Source organism: Panthera uncia, chromosome D4 (genome assembly GCF_023721935.1).
Source record: "Panthera uncia isolate 11264 chromosome D4, Puncia_PCG_1.0, whole genome shotgun sequence".
In the NCBI taxonomy this organism is placed as follows: Eukaryota; Metazoa; Chordata; class Mammalia; order Carnivora; family Felidae; genus Panthera; species Panthera uncia.
In genome coordinates, this window is record NC_064807.1 from 11,654,262 (window position 1) to 11,671,901 (window position 17,640).

At 42.6% G+C, this 17,640-nt stretch overlaps 1 protein-coding gene across 3 annotated transcripts in view; it reads left to right on the forward strand.

Annotated features, from left to right (window-relative positions):
• Positions 1 to 17,640, forward strand: part of TJP2 (tight junction protein 2) — a 129,140-nt gene that overhangs the window by 50,762 nt on the left and 60,738 nt on the right. The window lies entirely within an intron of this gene.

Below are 17,640 nucleotides of genomic sequence, written 5' to 3' on the forward strand. Positions count from 1 at the left end.
ACACGGTCCTGAACTCTGTCCTGGATCTCTGGTACCTTGAAGGCATCTCGTCCTGCCTGTTGTGTAGCCTGCCGTATGCCTTTGTGTCTTCCTTCTCTTTCCTACCACACCTACTTGATGCAAACTTACAGGCATGTGCCTGTGAGACAAACTTGACAACTCTTTGGAGACCGGGAGCCTCATTTTCCTTTTTAATCAGCTGCCGCGGTAATACAAGTAAAAGTTGTTTTCAGTGGGGAATGGAGATGGGGTTTTGGAGGAAGCCACAACAAGGGGGTGATGAATGCTTTCTACTCTGGTATTATCTTACCTGTCACCATTCCCTTGCTTTTATGTCTTCATTTGTCAGGTTTCCGCTTCTGCACAGTAGTTTATAAATAATCAGGGTTTTGACTGCAGGGTTTTAACATTCTGGAAATGTGGACGAACTTGGGAGCGAATACTCCAGGGCTTAGTAATGGAATACAGCTTCCCACCTCTATTTTAGTTTAAGTTCTTAGGCAGCGCCGCTTCCCTGGCAGCTGTCTGGCCTGAGTAATAAATGGTTGTGGTTTCCCTGCAGTTCCCAGCGGAGACTCACCCCATCGGAGAAACTGCCCTGTGACTCCACACTCCCTCCCTCAGCTTGGGGGATCCTAGCAGAGGGGGCAGGAGGCCCTCGGCCTCAGATCTTTTGGTGGTCTGTGCTGGGTGTGTGCTGATAATCCTTGCCAGAGAACCAGTCCTGCTTTGGCAGAATGGTTGGGGGGAGAGACGGTGAGGGGTGTGTGTGTGTGGGGGGGGGTAACATACATCACCCACACCTGGGAAGGAGATGCTTTAGACTAGTTGCATTTGTACCTGCCTGAGAATGAAATTTGATTCTTCAATAAAGTTTCATGAACAACTTCACTCCAGTGTGGGGACTACAAGTGGGAAGAGCGTGCCCCTGTTGCTGTCTTGTCGGGGAAGCATGCAGATAATTAAGAATGATTAGAAATATTCCAGTTAGAAATATGGATGGGACGCTGTAGCTTCTCCCTCTCTGGGAGATGAGAGAGAAGCGGTGCTTCACTTAGGCAGCGGGGGCTTTGGAGGTGTTTCTTGAGCTCTTTCAGAGCTGCTATCAGAGATAGAGGAAGGGGGATTTCTTTCCTTGCCGTGGCTGCTGTAACATTTTTGTGACCACGCTGCTAATAACGAGCACCTGCCTGTGGCGGTCCCTGCAAGGGGTACAAGATGAGCAAGACTCCGTTTCTGCCTTCAGAGTCTGTTACATCTGAAAATTGTAGGGTATTGTGAACTCCGCAGACTCTGCTGGGATACCTGTGGCTGAGGGGGGGGAGTGTGCCATACAGGTGCGCACTCTGCAGTACAGAAATACAGGCAGGGGGGGATTGCCTTACACACCCTCCCTTTAGGGATTCTTTTTGGGAAGAAAGGGTTGCATTCGAACAGGTACCCCACAGCGTAAGGCAGTAAAGAAGAGGGGGCTGATAACACGCCCACCTCGTAGGGTTATGTGAGGACTGCCTGAAATGATGGAAGGTGCCGGACATGAGGTGGGTGCCAGGGAAGCGGTAGCTAGTGATATGAACCAAGACAGGTGCTGGGTCCTGGGAGGTAGGATCTAGAAGTACAGGTAGGGGTTACCATGTCGGTGTCTAGGCAGGAACTGAGGGAAAGAGAAAGAGTTGCTCACACTCTTGAAAGGCCTTGAATGCCAGTAAAAGACTTGGGGGGGGGGCGGGGAAAGTCCTAGAAATCCCTAATGGATCAGTGACTTGATTTTCCCTACAAAGAAGTGAACCAGTTTCTCAGTAAACACTTCACTCCCCCCACCCTACACTGGGAGTATTACTATTTTTTGAGGCTCCCAAAGGCTTAAGACCAATGAATTTTAATATCGCCCCCCTGGGGAATTCCATTTGCAAGGACTTATGTCTCCATTTGTTTAACTTTTGATCTAATTCTTTGTACATCCGACAAAAGGTTATAGCCAGCCATTTATCTTTTGCAGAAGTGCCTGAGAATGCAAGGGAGATGAAAAAAAAAAAAAAAAAATCCCTGCAGGGACTTCAATTTAGAAAGGGTTTCTCTTCTGAAGGTATTCTTTTTAAGAGACAGGTAAAATTCTTGAAACTAGGCAGGGCCACTCTCCTCCTGTGGGCTGGAGTAAGTTCTGTAGTTTAAAAAGTCATGCAGATTTGGTCCAGGAGTGGCACAAAGAGTGGGTGGCGGGGGTGGAGTTAAGAGGAAGGGTTAGTAATCACTGCTGAAACTTTCAGCATACTTCCACCAAGAATATGAGCCATCGGGGAATTCCTTGCTTAATCTCTAAAACAAATCCCATTTAGGAGTTGTGGCTACGGATTAATTTATCTAGGTTGAGAGCTGAGTCCCTGTAAAATGCCTCATTGATTAGATTCTGAGTAGTAATCAGGGAGCCAACAATTGCTGGCCAGATGGCCTCGGACTAGCCTGCCTTGCTGTTGAAAAGGCTTTTTCCATTGCAGGGGATTTGGGGTGTAGTAATGTAGGAGGGTGTGGGGGAGGGGATAGAGACGGGGACGTAAAATGATCATCTCGGGTATTTTACGAAGTTAGTTTCTTGATCCTAAGTCCAAGGGTCGGGGTATCAGAAACAGACCCAGAGATCAGATTGAACACCTATTTGAGTGGTTAAAAACTTCAAAGTTTGTGTGAACTTATTGAGGTTAAAAAAGAAACCTTCCCTAAAACTATTTTAGGGCCTCCTCACCCCCACAGGAATTTTCACCGTGACCCTTGTTGGCAGAAGCCCTTATAGCTACCACATTTATAAGGGTCTAAGGGGGTGTTACTATTCCTATTTTTTTTTTAAAGACCACGTATCAGCAGTGGAAAGAAGCGTTCAGGCGCTCAGTGCTAACGTGTAGTGGCAACAGCGAGTCCCAGGTTTGAAGGTGCCTGGGAAATGCACTTGGCTTCTCACTTCTGGAGCCCAGGCAGCTCCGCTTAGGCCTTCCCCTGATGGTGACAGTCTCATTCTGTTTGTAAGGGGCTTAGAGCTTTTCTCTTCTAGCTGGCCCAGAAGTGCAGCTGGCCCCTAACTGCACCCAGAGGTTCATCAGCCCGGTAACTGGGAGCTCAGAAGAAAGACCAGACTGTTGTCGGGGAAAAAATACCTGATATGTTAATGAAGCATTCTTTTTCTGTCCTGGTTTGCTGTTCCGCAAACTGTTTTCTAAAGTGTGCTACACAGACAGACTTAGAGGCGACCCGTTATTTTTCAGTGACTCTGCGTGGATATTGTACTTCAAGACGAACACTCTAAAGCCAGTTACCAAACTCACTGATTTCGTGGACAGATTGTTTATTTAGAATGAGGCAAAGGGGTGCCTGGGTGGCTCAGTCAGTGAGGCGTCCGATTCTTGGTTTTCGGCCCAGGTCATGGTCTCAAGGTTTCGTGAGTTTGAGCCCTACCTACATCGGGCTCCAAGCTGGCAGTGCAGAGCCTGTTTGGGATTCTCTGTCTCCCTCTCTCTCTGCCCCTCCCTCACTCGTGCTATCTCTGTCTCTCTCCAATAAATAAACTTCAAAAAAAAATTTATGAAAAAGAGAATGAGGCAAAACTATGAAGGAAAGCAACAGGTTTGATGTAAGAATAATAAATTCTTGGGATGAATGGTATGAGAATAAGGTAAAAATTGTGAGTATAGCCCTTGAAATCCGAGTCTTGGGAAATACTGCTTAAAATATGAGTGTGACATTTAGTTATGGAGAGCTGAGTATACCTTGACCACACCTTCAGGAATGTCAGACACAGAATGACCCAGAAAAGCCAGGAAAGTTGAATTTGACAGGTTTTTATGTCTTACATGTACATCTTGCTCTTGCCTACCCGGCTCTTTTTTATTGCAGACAGTATATTTGTGAAGCTCTCTGATATCTTGCTTGATTCTCATTCCTTTCTCTGCTCCCCACAAGCCCTTCTGAAGACTTTAAGGTCTGTGGTGTGACTTTTGTGAAAGAATGGAGGAAAAACTTAGGTACTGCAGGGGGCACCCTCTGCTATGCAGTGCATCTTGCTGAAGAAGGGAGAGGACCAAATAGCCTCACATGTAAATGCATTTATTTTATTTTATTTTATTTCATTTTATTTTTTTAAAGATTGTATTTTTTAAAGCAATCTCTACACCCCACATGGGGCTCAAGCTCACAACCCTGAGATCAAGAGTTGCATGCACGCTTTAGCGACTGAGCCAACCAGGTGCCCCAAATGCACTTAATTTTTAAAAAATGTAGCCTATGTTGGTCTGTAAAATAGGCTTTAACAAGGATTGTAGTAGGAATTAGAAGTCTTGAGGTTAAAAAAAAAAAAAAAAAGTAACCCTGACCTAGAGAAAGGAGCAATTGAAGTTCATGGTCATAGTAGGTAAATAAAACCAGAATAGAAAACACTTTGTTTCAGTCACCAAAATCCTTAATTGTGTGTGTGCGTGCACGCCTTTTACGCGAAATTCTAAGCCTTCAATTTGTAACTTGTACTTCAGTCATTTTAAATCCGTGCAGATATTTGTTGAGTGCCTCTGCCAGATGGTTACAGTTAAATCAGATCAGGTCTTTAACCTTAAAAATATAATGCAGCCTTTCTTAGTCACTTATACGCCTTCTACATTTTTAAGTAAACTCTACCCAGTCCTGTGCAACGTGAGGCTCAACCTCCTGACCCCAAGATCGAGAGTCATAGGCTCTACTGACTGAGTCAGCCAGGCACTCCTGCCCGTACCTTATACATTTTAGACCGTAGCAATATACATTTTTATCATAATGAATATTTATTTTAACTTTCAGGCTAATATTTAGCCTAATTAGAATAGTCATGGATTATAGTGTTTCTGTTTCTGTTTCTCTTTCCCCAACATTGCGTATGTGTGGGAGGAATACTAGTAGTGGTGACAGCATACACTTCACAGATCTTTGGTGAATAAAATATATGTTCTAAAGTTTATTTTGAGAGAGAGAAGGAAAGGGAAAGAGAGAGAGAGAGAGAGAGAGAGAGAGAGAGAGAGATAGTACACAGTCCGACATGGGGCTTCAACTCATGAACCACAGATCATGACCTGAGCCAAAACCAAGAGTCAGACACTCAACCAACTGAGCCACCCAGGTGCCCAAAGTATTTGTGTTTTAGGAAGCTGAACTGACAATTTTCAAGTTACACCATTAATCATGACAAAGATCTCATGTCACATCCTTGAATGCAGTTGTTTTCTAAATTTTACCTCTATGCATATGTAAAGTCAGACTCTAGAATTAATTAATAGGGCAATTATTATTTTCTATTGTAGACTTTAATCAGCCATATGAAATATACACATTATGTTCACAAGAAAAAGATGGCATCATCTTTTGAAAGCTTAATTATAGTATGCCTCATCTGATAGACACCCCATATGAGACTAAATATATAGTTATATATTTATAGTTAGTGACAAGTCAAAGGCATTTGGAGGAAGATGTATAATACATTGTGAGAGAATTATGGGGATAGTTCCTGGTAAGTAACAGTTACTAGGCTGTAATTAACAGATAATGATTAAAGTCCAGCTGTATCTTTGCCATTGTATTAAAGAAAACCTTTGGTAGAGATGAGAGAACACTGCAGATACTCTAGATTTTGCCATTTGAGTTGAAGGTGAACAGGAGAAATAATGTTTTCTAGTAAAAGAACTTTTTTTAGGACGTGTAACTTTTTTTAAAAGTTTATTTATTTATTTTGGGGGGTGGAGAGGCAGAGAAGGAGAAAGAGAATCCCTATCAGGCTTCCTCCCTATTAGCGTGGAGCCCGATGCTGGGCTCGATCTCATTAATTGTGACCTGAGCCGAAATCAAGAGTTGGACACTTAACTGACTGAACCACCCAGGTGCCCCTACGACCTGTAGCTTCTAAGACCTTTGTTCCTCTGAGGAGGAAATAATGTTCCGAATATGGCTTTGTTGAGAACCATTTGTTGAGAGCCATTTATTATCACAGAAGTAAAGGAAGTGTTCCACGTTCTAGGTTGCGGGGTTTCTTTTGTGCCTTAATGTGGTGGAGCACACCTAAGACCCGGAGGCTGTGTTGGGAAGGAGGGTAGTCTACGTTGTGAGAGGCAACCAGCCCATTCTCCGTCCTTGGAAGACAGTTCGCAAATATATGTGGATGTGGCAGCAGCAGAATGAAATTATTTGGGGGAATTAATTAGCAAAACTGACCATTTCTGTTTGTGAAAGAATGACTCGTTTAGATGGAACTTCCCTGTGAGCTCATTTTTAGAAGCCCGGTTCCTCCCTTACCCTTCTTCCCTCAGGCTGAATCAGTTTCCTTCTCGCCCATGATTGGTTAGTGTGCACATGCCAGTATTTATTAGAGCCCTTATCACGTCTGCTACATGCCGGTCACTTCCTGTCTGCCATGAGCCTTTCCTTGGTCTGAGTCATCTGGGTCACCCCAGAAGCTGACGGGGCATCAGACATACCCACTACGCTTAGCACACCCAACTGACTGGATCTGGGGAAGGCTTTTGTTTCATAAACCAATAAGAATTGAAGACTCACTGGGAACTCAGAAGAGTGGATTCCTGACATTTATATAGTGAATGAGATGGTTTGTAGTAAGAAAAAGACCTGTCAAGTTATATACTAACCTTTTCTGTAGTGGTGTATAAGCTGTACCACTAATTAGTTGGGTGACTTCAGGTAAGGCACGTAAATTTAGTGTCTCTCTAGGGAAATGAGTAGTTTGATTTGAAGGTCTCTGAAGTCTTCTCAGTGGTTGGGTGTAAAGCCTAGAGAACATTCTAAGTAACTTCTATTGGTTCTTGTCATCTTAAAGTGCTTCCATGTGCTTTAAAAACCTTGTGTTTGTTTGTTTCTTTTAAGAAAAGGTCCAGTGGATTTTCTCTGAAAGATATTTTTCTAACAGATAAACTGAGAACTCGAGAGTGGCAATAGCTGTTCTGCTCATGAAGTGCTGGAAAGATCTATTATTCAGTTGCAGCTTAAATAATGCACCATCACAGTGTGTGCCGTATTCTCTTCCTTGCTCTGCAGCCCAAGCCAATATCTGTAGTCATCTCGAGTCGCTTAAGAATCGTTCTTTCTTTTTCCTCTTCCCCTCCAGTGTTCCCAGTAAGCGCTACCTACTGGGAGTCTCCCACACCCCCTTCTTTTCCTGTGGACTTCTCTTACAAGGGCCACATCACCTGCAGCAGGAGTGTGGAAAGTAAGGTGGAAGCCTGCAGCTGGGAGCCCGTTCTGGTTTGTTCTTCATAAACCGCTGAAGATGAGCCTCCTGGTTACTGTCGCAGGACCTCACTGTTCACTGCCTGACGTAAAATCACTCACTGTCACTCAACTTTGAGCATCACTTCAGGCAGAGCACTTGCCTACTTTGGGCTGGTCTGTTTAGTGTCTGGGTGAGTTTTAAGAAGGGAGAGAAATTTGTGGCATCCTAGACACCCGTTGAGATTTTCCAGAAATGGAACTGGAAACATTTGTGCTCTTCCTTCTGGTGTTATTGTTAGAGTCTAAAACCAGGCAAGCAACGACATGGTGAAATGAAGAGGTGCCAAGTTCATCTTAAATACTGGTGGCCTTCTTTCTTTTTAAAAACAATTTTTTTTAAATGTTTTTATTTATTTTTGAGACAGAGAGAGACAGAGTATGAGCAGGGGAGGGGCAGAGAGAGAGAGGGAGACACAGAATCCGAAGCAGGCTCCAGGCTCTGAGCTGTCAGCACAGAGCCCGACGCGGGGCTCGAACCCACGGACCGTGAGATCATGACCTGAGCCGAAGCCGGATGCTTAACCGACTGAGCCACCCAGGCGCCCCTGGTGGCCTTCTTTCTAGCAGACCCAAATCTGAATTTTAGTCAAAGGCCTGGGAGAAATATTTAGTCTACTTATGCTGCTTAAGTGCATAGTTTGCAGATGTCTTTACCAGAGTCAGGAAGAGGCAGGAAAGGTGGACTCAGTTTCTACCAAAGAACTGAGGTTAAAAAAAATGTGCCTGAAACAGAAAAATTTTCCCAGAGAAACAGTGGCATCTGGGGTCTGTCCTCACAAGCTCGTTTCCTCATAATGGAGCTTCTCTTATATTGTTATTTTCCTGGCATTTTGTTGAAGTATAATTTACACACAGTAAAATACACAGATCTCCAAGTGGACAGCTTGATAAATTTGTTTTTGTTTGTGTTGTGCATGTAGCACAAGCCCCACCATTTTAACCATTCTGAAGTGCACAGTTCAGTGGCATTTAGTGCATCCACAATATTGTGCATCCACCACCATCTGGTTCCAGAGCTGGACGGACTCCTACATGAATGTGTGATTACCACCTAGATCAAAAAACAGGACTTTCCATCACTCTAGAAGGTTCTCTCTTGCTACTTCTTCCTACTGTTACCACCCCACCCACAAGGGAACCTCTCTTCTGACTTCTCTCACCAGTGGCTTCTTTTCTTCAATATAACCTCCTTGATGTGCATCTGTGTTATGTGATTCAGTAGTTCTTGTTTGCTGCTGTGTAGTATTCCATTTATTGTTGGAATCTCTTGTCTCTTTTTTTCCTATTATGAATGAAGCTGCTGTGGAAATCACCAACACAGTGGCCTTGCGCACTCATTTCTCTTGTCTAAATTCCTAGGAGTAGAATTGCTGGGTCATGCATCGGGGATATGTTTGACTTTCATTCTGTAATTCTGAAGTTGGACAGACCTGGGTTTGAATTCCTTCGTCCTGCCGCTTGCTTGCTCTACCTCAGGCAATTTATTTTTTCCGTGTTTGGTTTTCTCAGCTCTACAGTGGGCACTGTGTACCTGCTCAGTCAGGGCTCGGTGAAGAAAACAGACATCATTTTGGCTATTTCACGGAGAAAGGAATTTAATGGAGACAATTAAGTGCCTACAAAACAAGAGACTGGAGGGATGAAAACCAAGGGCACTCCACTGGCTTTCATATTTGGGTCCCCCTGCCTGGAAAGTTAGAAAGCTGCTGCGGCTCAGAGCCAGGACCTTGAAACACCTTCTACCTTCTCTGTCTTTTCAGTCCAGAGGTGGCTGAAATGGTAGGGAATTAACGATAGTTGCAAAGCTCAGGTCTGGGAAGTCCAGTTTTGCCTGCCACTGCTGGCCATCTGCTTTCCTTCTCCTTCCAGACCTTAAACAAGTGCACCCTGTTGGCAAGAGGGCTGGGGTTTCTGGCCTCTGGGAGCAAGGGAAGATGAGTGCCAGCCAACAAGAAATGGGATAGACACCTCCTGGGGTTGCACTGGCAACCTGAATGACAGTGGTTATAACTTCTTAGTATCCTCATTGTTATAGAAGAACAGGATGCCAAAGCAGTCATAAGACTGCTTTCTGTAACTTACATTCCGAATCCGTCCTTTGACTTTATAGTCACCTGCTGGATCATGGATGCTGCTGTAAGACCCACCTGTCACATAACTGTTTCGCCGAAGGGCCTCAGCTTCTTCTGCTCTTGATCTGTGATTCTAGGTACTTTCTATATGAGTAAGCTTGAGAAATTATAATTTGCAAGCCTACCGATTAATGCAGAAGCTGAAAGGTGACTTAATTCTAAGAACAGCTGCTTTGATGTATTCTTTATGAAGCTTAATGAGTGTTTTCTTCTGGAAGTCCTTCTGATTTGTTAGTTTTTTTTTTTTTTTGTGATTTGTTAGTTTTTAATAAAGTAAGGGTGATGTGTAAATCTTATTGATAGATGGGCTAAAAAGGACGTTCCCTTTTTCTGTCTTTAACTTTAATTATCTTTTGACAAATGAAATGGAAAGAGATTAGATTTTTATCCTATTTGGTGCCTCGAATCTCATGCAGGCAGCACACTCTAGTCTACTAAAACATTTGGCAATGGTGACTGTCCTTTTTCTAGCTTATGTTATGAAATGTGAGCTATAGTGTATTGCTCTTAAGACATTTAAACATCTTGAACTAACTGAATCCATTTTTTACTTCCTGGGGACCTTACTATTACTGCTTTCAGGGGGTTGGCCAAGTGATTTATTGATTAAGATTTTACTGTAGGCTTGTATCTATAGTGCTACTTCTGAAGGCTCCTTGCAGAGAAACCTGAAGCGATAGGAATGCAAATATTCTAAGTGCCAAGATAAGCATGACCAGTAACTTCATTTCAGCCCCTGGTGTAGCAGTTAGAGTGAGCTGGCTTTGCAAAGCTTGCTTAAATTTGATTGTGTTAGAAATATATTGACAGAATCCCATTTTCTCTCTTTTTAGCCAGACTTACCCAGTCGGCCAGGGCTAACAATGGATGTCCAAACAGTTTACAGTGGTTAAAACAATGGACAAAGGGTTTCACTGTTTGGAGAGTGGAAAAGAGAGCTGATGGGGAGCTTCTTAAGGGCACTGACCTAATTTACTCCTTCAATGAAAATGATTAGTTTTAAATATATATGTATTCTGATCCAGGTGTTTATAAATATTTAAGCTAGTAGTATTACAGCCTCAGGAAGGGATGTGTGGTGCTGCTTTGTGTATTTTGGAAAGTACAGCCTTTATTTTTATTTGACAGTGGCCCTTAGATTTTTTTTTTTTTTTTTTTTTTTTTTTTTTTTTTTAGTAAGTTCTGGCACGAACTGATTTTCCACAAAAGTTAGGGAATTAAGAAAGGCAGCTGAAATCACACATCACCTTCCTCCATCCTGAAACCTCCTCACATTCAGGAATTTTAGTCATCCTCTTTTTAAAGATAAACTTCCCTGTGAGCCCTTCTTCTGTAAAATGTGGAGAAACAGAACTGGGTTAAAAATAAAGTTAGTTCAGGCATTGCTAAGTTTCTGAGTATCGTGTTTATGATTTACTTTGTCCAGGAAACATAAATTGCCAATGCTTTTGCTATTTATTACCACAAAATATTTGCAGTCAGTATGCGCTGTCTCAAAGAGTATCTCTCACCTATTAATAGAACAGAAGCAAAGGAGAGTACGCACGTCACTGTGAGGTAAAAAAGCTCACTGGGCTTAGTTGTAAGCTCCAAGTAACAACTGCATTGTTGTTCTAAGTGGTCTTTAAGTATGATTGGATGATTAAATATAAATGTTGACCTGACTGGATTATATCCCAGCCGTGAACTGTCCTGAAAAAAACAGCAGTAACCTGTCACTCCCGACAGTTACCAGACTTGTTCTTTTGGCTTTATATTTGGGATAATGATTTATGCAGTGAAATATCACAGAAACTGGGGTGCTGTCATGTCTGTCTGTCTCTTTCATTTGTTTCAACCTGGATATATTGGCTCTATTTGTGTCGTCTGCTACATAGATAGTCCGTTATCTTTGTAAGAAGCAATACGAGCTTTTCGATTGGGATGAACTTGATCAAAACAAATGCTTGGAAACAATGAATTGCAAAAAAAGTCCTCAGTGAGATCTCAACTTCAGTGCATGTGTTTATCCTTTCAGAATGGCAGACTGTTTTCTGGGGGGATTGGGGGGTGGGCTGTGTTCTGCCTAGTGTTGGGAGGGGTATCAGTCTCAGTGCTGGGGGTTGATTATGGGTTCTTGAGGGCAGGTCTGGAGTTTGCCTTCCTAGTCCAGACATCATCACATTGTTGCTCAGTCAGTGAAGGAAAGCACAAGGAAGACAATGGAGCAGGTAAGTCCTACAGGACTGAAGTGTGATTCGAATGGGTGTGTATACTCTCCCTCTTCTTACCATATTCCCAGCCCTGCAAAAAAGTACCCTGTAGGTGGCTTGGAGACTGTCTGAAATAGCAACTTTTCATTATTGGACCAACAAATCTAAAAGACAAAACAAAACACAACAAGAAACCCCACCACATCTAAAATACGCATTAATAGTGTGCGTTGCAGAACAGCTCTGAGGCTGTGTCCTTCATTTCTACAACTATGGGTGTATTGGGGACAGACCCACTCTACTCAGTTCCCAAGTATTCAGCAAAACTGATGTTTGTGAAAAATGCCTAATCATGAGGGGGCCCAGGTTTTGCTCTATGCTGTGGGACTTCTAACTTTCCTCTAGTGAAGTGGGGGGAGGAAGCATGTGACTGACGTTGTGTTAGACCTTTGGTGCAGATCTCACTGACTGATTCCACCCACTTAGAAGTGGGTGTTAAAACCTGATTTGATAGGTGAGGAAAGTGAGGCTCAGAAGTGTTAAGTACTTTGCCCCATGTCACACAGCTCAGTGTGATAGGCAGGGAATTTGAGCCAAGGTCCACTTGACTAATTCAAAACCAGTAGGTTCTTCCAACTCCACCAGCCTCTTGTTTTTCAGAATCAGATGGGCAGAGACATAGTGGGAGAAGCTAAAAGTCCTCTGTTGATTTCTGGGAGTTTAAACATTACCACTGAAAGGGTACAGAAGTTTTTCCCTCCAGGGAATCATGAGTGATGATAATACATGAGTGTTTTTAAGAGATGTTTTTATTCTTCAATGACTTGCTTGTGCTCATTGCTGTATGGGGCCCCAAAGACTCAAAGATGAGTAAGACACAGCCTTATGGGGAAGTAGTTTATATAAAAAACTAGCTAAAACCACAATTTATTATACAGATATTAAGAATGTCTTGTCTGTGAGAGACTTTCTTCACTTCCACAGCCTCTAGTTAGAAATGAGTGTTTTCAACCCTCCCTCACCCCCCGCCCAAAACTCCCGCAATTGTTGTTAATGTCAAGAAGAACTTGTGGCTACAAAGAACGTGGGTTGTGGAATTAGAACGTCTTAAACATGCTGTGTTTGGGAGCTTGGCTGGTAAGGGTCAGAATTCCATCACAAGTTACCTCAGGACCAAAGTACATCTTTTAAAACATTACATATTCCAGATTTAGGCTACCAGATACTCACACTTGCATGTGCAACAGAACAGTGAGCTTTCTTTTCATATGTAGCCAAGACCATATGCATTGATATAGTGAAAGTTTTGATTGAGGGTAAAGACAGAGTGGGAATTTTGGAGTTGGAATATTTTGGTGGTGGGGCAGCCACCACGGAGTACCATGTGTTCACCCTTGGACAGGTTGGGGTGGGGGGATGTGGACAATCAGAGCATATAGCCCAAGAGGTAGAAACAGCTGGGAAGGTTCCAAATACAGATGTTGTTTCTTTCCGATTGCCCCTGGGAATCCTCGCAAGGGTGCTTTTTCTCTTCCTTACTGCCTCACCACATAGCTGTCTTTGCCAAGGACCCAGAGTTGATGAGTTACATGAGCTTCCATGGGCAGTCTGTTCAAGCTGACACCTATTGGAAATGTTGACTCTTGGTCCTAAGCTCAGCCGCAACGCATGCTGGCTGTAGAATTCTGACCAGATTCTAAGTCACACTTCAGGGTGGACGATGGAAACTTCAGTGTTTACACCCTGTCTTTAAAAAATTTCTTGGGATGCCGGGGTGGCTCAGTCAGTTAAATGTCTGACTTTGGCTCAGGTCATGATCTCACGGCTCGTGAGTTTGAGCCCGGCATCAGGCTCCGTGCTGTCAGTGCAGAGCCTGCTTCAGACACTTTGTCTTCCCGCTCTCTCAAAAATTAATAAATATTAAAAAAAATCTCTTCTAAAGCAGCATGTGCCTTGGGTTGTGGGTGACACATCTTCATTCTCTTTTTGTGAGGGTGCAGACAGCATTCCAGCTTGAGATCAGGAACCAAGGTTTTTACTTCTCTTTGTGGAACTCATTTCTTCACACAGTGTCTTGCCCAATGTTTATAATACCAACACATGCAGTTAATGATCTACTTTGAGGATTATCTGAAGCAAGATTTTGCTCTTAGCCCAGCTTCCCCTGTGGTATGTGATTGGAAACTGTGAAAACGTTCAGAATTTAGCTTAGGTTAGTTATAACCAGAGAAGTTCTGTTTCTACCAAAACCAAGCATAGTTCACTTTGAAGTGATCTAACTTTCGGATTATGTACCCGCTCAGAACTTGCCCCTTATTAATTAAAAACAAAAAAAAAAAAAGTAAAGAAATAAGCAAACAAAATAGGATTATCCCCAAATAGAGGCTAAGGACAGTCCTAAGGTTTACTGAGGATAAGAGTGGAAACCAAGGTGAAGGAAAGCAATGATCAAGAAGTGTGTGCACCTCCCTCAGTACCGGTGTGAGCACCTTGCATGTATAGATTGTGTCTTGGTGAACAGACACCTGCACATCAGTAGGTCATTACTAAATTTTGCATGAGTTTAGACTAGGGTTTGCACACTACAGCCAACTGCCTGTTCGGTTGGTTTTTTGTTTTTGCTTTTTCCTGCTAGTATTACTAGCAAAGAATTGTTCTCACCTTGTAATTTTATTTATTTATTTTTTTAATATTTATTTTTGAGAGGGGGTGGGAGTGGGAGAGAGCACAGAGAGGGAGAGAGGGAGAGAATCCAAAGCGGGTTCCACTCTGACAGCAGAGAGCCTGATGTGGGGCTCGAACCCACAAATTGCCAGATCATGACCTGAGCCGAATCAGAGGCTTAACTGACTGAGCCACCCAAGTGCGCCTGTTCTTACCTTTTTAAATGAGTACATTTAAAATTGGTTATGTCAGTATTCATGTAATATCATTTGCCTCTGAAGCCTAAGATACATACCATGTGACCCTTTAAGAAAACATTTGCCGGGCTCTGTTTTAGAACTCCCATAAACAGGATGCTTAGTTTCTCGCCCATTTGGCTATCTGGAAATAGGCATGTCAGGATGCTGACTTGTGAAAGATTCTGGCTTCATGAGGACACTCTTGTCTGAGGTCCTTTTTGGCTGTGGGAAAGTGAAAGAGAGAAAGGGGTGGGCCTGAGCACTCAAGGGCTGGTTTGCTTTCTGGTTTCAGTCCAGGAAGGTGACTGATAACAGAGGCTGTTTGTGTAGACTTCCTCCAAATTAAGCAGTTAACATAAGCACAAAAAACTGGAGAAAGTATACTTCAAAGCACATTTTTTTTTTGTTTGTTTTTTTGTTTTTTTTTTAAGGATGCAGAAAGGCCATAAAACTGAAATCACCCTCTATGATCAAACACTTCTGTCTGGGTTTTGGATGTTCTTATTTCCCTGGATTCCAGCTTTGGAACAGTTACTGTTTATTGTGTTTCTGCGTTGTTGACTATTTCAGTTTTAAGCAATTCATTCTTTCCTATCAGGGAAAACTTGAAGATTATAATAAGATGCCATCATCTTCAAAGTCTTGAAGAAATGTAGCGCAGAAAAGGAGTCATTGGTGTTCCTCTGGCTTAGGAGACTTGGAAAGGCTTTGGAGTCCTATCAGTGACTGATATCCCAGCTCATAAGCATTTACTGTCATTGTTCTCTGTATTATTCCAGGCCTTCCTAGGTCCTACAAACAAGCATCCCTTGAGGGTGGGGACTATGTCCTATGTTGATTAGGTCTTTGTTTTCAAAGCCTGGTACACAGGTACTTAAATGTTCAATGCAATCTATCTTTTAAATCTTTTATTGAACTTATACCACAATGCCCTTTTTAAGGGTGTGGCTTACTTAATATAGGGAACACCCCTCCCATGTGGTGCTTTAGAGTTTATAAAAACTCCCACATATAATTCTCACTCAGTCTTCACAAAAACCCTGGGAGATGGGTATCATCACCCAAGATGCTCATAGAACTTGGGGTCATATAGTTGGTTAGTGACAAACCAGGGACAAAGTAGAATAGCTAGAGAGAGCTTAGTGTGTTGTGTTGTTGTCTTTTCCCCTGACCCCTTTTTCTTGCCCACTCCTTAGTAACAATACTGCAAAGGTGTCTTTGAACCTGGCTTAGAAAGTATGGTTAGCTTTTGTCTTTTCTCCCAGGAGAAAGGGGATCCTGAATGGGGCTTAAACCCTTGGATGAGCCCCTTGGCTTCAGCTGATTAGAAGCCGGTACTGCATGTGGAATCAGTGCCAGGCCCTTCTGTCTTCCTTTTCCCACCTCCTGTGTCTAGTAACCTGCTGGGGCTGTCGACCTAGGCTTACCTTTCTTCTCTGGCTCTCAGTAAAATAAGGAACTTGGACTCAAACCTGTAAAAATACAAATCTCCCTGTACCACTGACCTGCCTCAGACTTTTACTTACTCATAGATGACACCAAAATTCTTCCTGAGTCCCAGGCTCCACCCCGCCCCCCCTCCCCCGCCTCCCTCTCTGTGCCCTAGATGTGGTGGTCTCTTGTCTGTCCTTCCTCAGTGAGTTGCATATCCTACTTCCACATGGTCACTGAGAAGGAAAGCCTTCCTTGAGTCCCAGAAGAGGCAAGTTCTTTCTATTCTAGACCTTTGTGTGCTTTCCCGTCCTAGCACCTGTCAGCTTTAATTCTGCAGTTGCTGACTGACTCCTTGATTTACATTGACCCTCATCAGCCTGTGAGCTCCATGAAGGCAGGGCCTTGTTTGTTACCCTCATTGTCTAATCTCAAGTGCTCAGTACAAAGCCTGGCATGAGAGAGGTGCTTGATAAATATGTGTTGAATGAATCAATGAATGTATTCCACCTTCTTCATTGAAACTTTAACTTCTATACGTCTGTCTTCTGAAAATTACGTTCCTCTATACCAATTAGGTCCAGTGATGAACAATTAGAAAGTGCTATCTTCTGCTTTCCAGATGGCTTAATTTTCTTTGAATATCCCACAGCACCCAGAGCCAGGTTAGCAACTTTGTAGGGTGATTATGTATTATAATATGCCTTTGCCTTTGTGTTTTTATAATGTTAATGAATGACTGTTATTTTCTACTTTTAGTACCCCCCATTTGCAAATTTATCTTGCATCTCATAAAAGCTACAATGGCGGGATTTTATTGTAATTATTAAGGTTCATTTCTGATTTCCTCTAAATGACATTTTGCAATTTTAAATTTGAAGGGAAACACCATTCTTTTTATTTCTGCATCACTGCACCATCTAGTGGATAATATCTGTTACTATGCAATGGCCTTTTCTGATTTCCTGACAACTTCCAGTTCCACAAAAGGGAAATGTTGGGTGTCTTTTCATACTTGAAGATCGCATATAATTTCTACCAACAATTTATGTTACTAGACAAAGATGGATTCTTTTTGAGAGGAGCTCAACATTGCTGAAATTCAGACTTAAAAAAAAAAGTTGTTGACCCCTATTTAAAATTTCCCATGTCACTAATAATGGAACAGTGCAGATTTGGGGAGGAGGTGTCTACACACTATTTTATGGACCCAGTTGGGCTCAGTTTATATAATAATGGTGTATAAGGTATTAGACCACCGAATGAGATCTTTTTCCAAGTTTAGGAACAGAACTGTTTCAACCACCTTAACTTTTTCTTTATTTAATACGTTTTGTCATGAGAAGAAAACATTGGAAGCCCGACTATTTTTGTTTAACTCGACTCAGTTACATCTACTGTGTTTTCTTATTAAGTCAAAGTCCTTAGTAAGGCTTGCTGATTGGCATTTTCAGTATTTTTAACAGCTTGGCTTGGTCTCTCACTTGGCCTCAGTGTGGGAGGTGGATACAGGAAACCTCACCTTTCCCCTTCCTGTCTCTGGTCTTTGCTGCCCTCTCCCCTTAATGGAGTGTGTTCCAGTGCAGCTGATCGTTCTTTGTTTTTCTCCATTGATTCCATGAGATGCAGGGGACACACACTGTGCTAAACTTTCAGTTACCGAATTTGATATTTTAAATATATAATAAGTAC